Source organism: Lynx rufus, unplaced genomic scaffold (genome assembly GCF_022079265.1).
Source record: "Lynx rufus isolate CCGP_SWC_20201006 ecotype Redwood Valley unplaced genomic scaffold, mLynRuf1.p SCAF_7, whole genome shotgun sequence".
Taxonomy (NCBI): Eukaryota; Metazoa; Chordata; class Mammalia; order Carnivora; family Felidae; genus Lynx; species Lynx rufus.
The window spans coordinates 98,780,438-98,786,442 of NW_025814889.1; positions in this window are offsets into that span (position 1 = coordinate 98,780,438).

Here is a 6,005-nt window from a genome sequence, read left to right on the forward strand (position 1 = left end):
TTGCTAGACACTATATGAAATTTAAACAAAGTTCTTGTCAAGTAAATTTCTAAAATAATTTATATGAAAGGTCATCCTTTTATTTAACTGACACTAGTTGGTATGCCAGAAACAAGACAGCTAATGTAGAAGAAATTGCTAAGAGCCTTAAAATGGCTGTGTTACAATTACAAAAATATGAATCTGAAATACAAATAGAATTGCACATCATCAAAGTGTTTTTTATTTAAAATCCAAATTTTTAGAAACCAGGTCAACTGTACCTAGTAGCTTTTCTTTTGAGTCCAAAAGGACTTATTTTAGCTGAGTCTGTCATTGTTAGTTTTCATAAGTGAAAAATGTGCTTTTATAGTCCTCCCATCCCTGCTGTTCACTCACCTTTAGATAAACTATTCAAATACTGCCAGAGCTACTAAGATTGAAAGTTTAAAAACAGAAGTATCTGTAATCCTAAACAATAAATCCATCTATACTTTCTTTTTTAAGCTTTATTGAGGTATACCAAACATTTAAAAAATTACACATATTTAATGTATACATTTTGATGAGTTTAGACATATCATATGGCTAATTTGCCATTGCCAAAACCAATGTAATAAATATATCCATTACCTCCAAAATATAAAGACCAATTACCATGATATCTATCCTCTTAAGTTTTAGTCTGCACAACATCGTATTATTAAGTATAGACATTATTTCATAGCAGATCTCTAGAACTTATTCATCTGTGTAACTGTAACTGCATACCCATTGAACAACTCCCTATTTTCACCTCCATCCACCTCTTGTCAACCATTATCCTATTCTCTATTTCTATGATGTTGTTTATTTTATAGACCTCATATAAGTGAAATTATGCAGTATCATTCTTCTGTGACTGGGACTTCACTCAGCATAATGTCTTCCAGGTCCACCATGTTATCACAAATGGTAGGATTTCCTTCTTTCCTAAAGCTAAATAATATTCCATTGTATGTATATACCACATTTTCTCTATCCATTCATCTGTCAATAGACATTTAGGTTTTTTCCGTATCTTTGTTATTGTGCACAATGATGCAATGAACAAGAGAGTGTGTATTTCTCTTTGAGATCCTGATACCAATTCTTCTGGATAAATATCCAGGAGACAGATTGCTTGATCCAATGGTAGTTCTATTTTTTTTGTGAGGAAGTTCTGTACTGTCTTCCATAGTGGGTGCATCATTTTATATTCCCACCAACAATGTACAAGAACTTCAATTTTTCTACATCCTCACCAACACTTATCTTTTTTTTTCAATAATAAGTGTAAGGTGATATCTCATTGTGTTTTTTTAATTTTTCAAAAATATTTTTAATTCTTTTTGAGAGGGAGATAGAACAAGCAGGGGAGGGGCAGAGAGAGAGGGAGACACAGAATCTGAAGCAGACTCCAGGTTAAGAGCCATCAGCACAGAGCCGGACACAGGGCTTGAACTCACGAATGGTGAGATCATGACCTGAGCCTAAGTCGGATGCTTAACTGACTGAGCCACCCAGGTGTCATTGTGGTTTTGATCTGCCTTTCTCTGAATTTTAGTGATTTTAAGCTACAACCAATTATAACCACAAGAAAAAACATACAAAATATCTTCTGTGACCACAAGATGTCATAAATACGGTAATATGATTGATTAACAAATGTCAACAATGATACTCTCCCCCTGGCACCAAGAAGAAAAATGGTGTGTTCCTGTAACTGATCCCTGAAAAGCAAGATAAAGACCAATTATCTGATCAAAAACAAAAATGAAAAGCAAAGACATATAAACATAGATATTGTAACATAGAGAGATTAAACCATGGGCAGCTCTCCATTTGGTAGCTAAAACCATTTGAAATATATGTTCTTAAAATTCAGCCAAATGCTCTACTAAATTGCAAAATGCTTTGAAAGCAATAACAGAATTAGTAAGTAAAATGTTTTGAAAAACTGGACTAATATACGTGAAGTAATTAGAAAATGTGGGATAGTTTCTGATTTGGTACTGAATTGTATAGTACAAACCATAGGTCTCAAGGAGCTCAGAGAAAGGGAGGATTAATGTAGCATAACATGAGTTTTTCAAGACTGCAAAAGCTTGAACTCTGAGCTCACAGGATGACTAGGGTTTGGAAAAAGAGAGAAAGAGAGACAGAGAGACAGAGACAGAGAGAGACAGAATAGAGAGTTAAGAGATGTTTTGTACATCTTGTGGGATGTAAAGAGTCTATGGGAAAAAAAAAGAAAAAAAAGCTAATTAATTTCTTTATATGTACAATGCCTTGGTTTTTTAAGTCAATAAAAAGGGAATAATAATTTTTAAAATTGTTGCAAAAATGTAAGCTGATAATATGTGCAAAGTATTAATGTTATACCTGAAACATTTAATTCTAAGAACTTAAAAAAAACTGTCTTAAAAAGAGTTCTTCAGTTAAGAACCAGCTTTATATGAGCAACCAGTGTTAACTAGGTGCCACATATAGTAACTAAGAAAATAAATGTTTTCTAGGAGGTAGCTGAGTTTTGTGTTACTAGAAGTGACAGAAGTCATTTGGTTCCTTATTAGATAGATGTGTGAAGCAATTTCAGTATTGGTTGGAAGTTCGATTGATTGATTCCTACAGGCTTTTTCTTTAATGTTGCATTCTTCAAGTTAGTATAGTTCTATTAGGAACCAGCTTGAGGTTTCTTAAGAATGAGAACCATCTTTTAAACTCTGGTCTCTAGTGACAAAACAGCGTTTTCTTTTTTCTTTATTTTTTTTTCAAAACAGTAATTCTTATTATTACAAATTGCCTCAGAAAGTTAAAGCATTTATTTTGTTGAACTGCTATGGTGTATATGCGTGTGTGTGTGTGTGTGTGTGCTGGGGGTGTGTGGTTACTAAAGAATATTATCTGAATGAGGTTGAACCTACATTTTTAGAGAACACTGGTCCAGTTCTACTTTAAGCATGAGTTACATTTTTTCCTTCAGCTTTTATCCAGATTTATTTTCGTTGAAAATGTTTTTCTAGGTTCCTTCAGACACAACTTAGTCTTAAGGGGAAAAATCATAATCTGATTAAAAATGACCAAATACGATGAAAACTTTTACTTAACTAAGTAAAATAATTAAATGACCTATTCACAAATTGAATTGATGAATATATTGTACATGTATTCTTGTGGAAAAAACTAGGGCACCAAGTATTTATATTAATTTTAATAAACATAGTCAAATAAGTTTCATATGACACCCATTTAAAATACCTGTAACCTATTTCCAAATAGGACATAATTCCTATAGTTATAACTGTAATTCTAGAATTCCATGTCAATAGGAGATTCCTTGAGACTGTCTAATAGAGACAATTATATTCAATAGGATATTAGAGTAGGGATACAAATAGAAGAAACTGGAGTTAGGAGACATGAAGACTTAATTTGCTATTTTATACTTACAAAAGAAAGCTTTGCTAATAAAACCTTATTGTGTTTTATCAGGGTGTTAAGTGATTAATAACAATATTGGAAAATGTCTTAAGCAATACTTTTGTTAAGTTAATTTGAAATATATATGAAAAGAATGTTTTAGCCCAGGGTCTATGAACTTTTTTCTTTACAGGGCCAGATGGTAAATATTTTAGGCTCTGTGGGGCATATGTTCTCTGATGCAACTACTGAATTCAACCACAGCTAACTGCAGAAAATACCTAGATGAATGGATGTAGCAAGGTTGCAATAAAACCTTATTTACAAAAGAAAGTGGTGAACCAGATGGATTTGGCCCACAGGCCTTAGTTCACCTCAGTTCACCTGTTCTAGGTGAGCAGTTAGAGAACATATTTCTTTTACAAACTAAAAGATACGCAGATCCACAGTTTAAAGAGTATCATCTGCAAAATCCTTGAGTTTTTACTAGGAAAGAAAGGTGTTCCCTGTAGATACTTGTACACCAAGGCCTCAAAGGGACCTCTGCCATAGCTAAGCCTTCCTTTTTAGAAGTAAATGCTTTACTAAGTCTGCAGAAACGTCTTTAGAAACTTGACTTTCACAATTCGAAAACATGGAGGAAGAAAAGCACAGCTGCATAGGATACTGTGGACCGGTAATCAGTGGAATTGCTGATTATTTCCTGTGAGGACAATAGATCTTAATTTAGTTCTGCTCTCTTCTCCTATCTTCACCCTACATATGCATCTTTATCTTCTAATGGCATATAGTGAGTATGTCCTTGCTGTATTATCAGAATCCCATGATAGGTCTACTATATTTTTTGAGGTTGATTTGGTTGTTATAATTTAAATGTTTCATGATGTCCCCAAATCTTTAAAACTCTCTTATCCTTTGCTCTTTGTTATGAGTAACTATAATAGCTCTTTCTGTGCCTCCTACCACAGAACCATGGGCTACCAGGAGCTTAGTAAAAGCTTTCTTGGTGTGAAGAGGTAAGATTTTTATTTGAACTAAAAATAAGATCTTGTTGAATAGAATATATTTAACAAGATAAATAAGAATCTTTCTCTCACTTCTAGACAAGAGAAAACCTCTTGATGTATATATTTCAGTTACTTGAAATGACTCTTATCATTCCATCTTAGAAATGCATTAACCGATTTCCTGTTGTTGACATAGAGGTTGTTTCCAATTACTATACCAAATAACATTATAATGAATATTTAGACACAAATCTTTGAATGTTAAGAATAATTCCTAGAAGTAGAATGCATAGGACTAATATTTTGAGGTCTTTCTACATAACTTTGGATCAGTATGGGATATTTTTGTTTTAATTTTACCATTTTGATATACAATAATGGTAATTCAATGTTTTTAACTTAGATTTATTTGATTAAAAGTTTAATTTTTCTTGTGTTAATTTACCATTTTCTTTCCTTCATTTCAAGATTTATTCTTCCAACCAAAGTTGTCACTGTCCATCTGTGCCAGAGACATCAGGGTGTCCTGAGTGATATGACTTTGCTATTCTTGAGGAGCTCAACTTGTGGTGTGTGTGTGTCTGTCACAGACAGAAAAGGTCTTTGCCCTAAGGAGAGAAGAGGAAGGCATTAAAAACAGAGAGTTAATACATATTTTTCAGATGTTAATTCTATGAAGAAACTAGAGTAATATGGTAGAGGACAATGAGGGACAGTGAGGTTTAGGAGTGGAATTCTGCTTCATTTAGAGGGGCATGATGAGGCAGCCCTCAAATTGATATCTCAGTGATAAAAGGAAAGTAATCATGTTAAAATCTAATGGGAAGTTCTTCTAGATTGATGGAAAAACAATTGCAAAAGCCTTTGAGATAGAAATGAATTTTTCTGTCCTGGAGGGTTAGAAACACATCTAGTGAGGCTAGGAGTGTGTAAAACAAGGTGGAGAATGAAAGGGAGTGAAATCAGAAAGTTAGGAAGAGACTCAATCAGGCAGGATCTTGTAGACCAATGTAAGAAGCTGGATTTTTTTTCTCAAATATAGCAAGAAGCTATTGGATAATTCTGAGTAAGGGAGTAGCAAGAAAGGAGCTGACAAATTGTTAGAAAATGGCATGAAGCGATTAGAAGCCTTGAGGAAGTAACAGATCTGATGGACAAAATAATTATATAAAGTTAAAGATATAAGGTTATTCTAAATGCTTTGACACATTTATAGAGTGTCCATGGGGTGGTTACTTAAAGTTGAGATGGAATTCACTGTATTTGAGGGGGATAGGGGATATTTGATGGGACACACAAAATGATATTGAAATAAGAGATGAGATCAGGTCTAGGAAGGGAGGAAGGATGAGAAAGTATGAGTGATGTGGTTACAACAGATGATAATCAAAGGGAAGGGGCAACAGAGTAGTGCCACAGATAATTAGAATAAAGGTTCACCACGTGATGGTGAAGATGGATGAGTGATCAATTGGAGATCTAAAATGTGACCTTACCTACCAACTCTATATGAAGTGGGTGTTAGTAAAGCCAGTAACCTCAATGTGACATGGCTGTAGGGGTCATGTATTCTGGGAA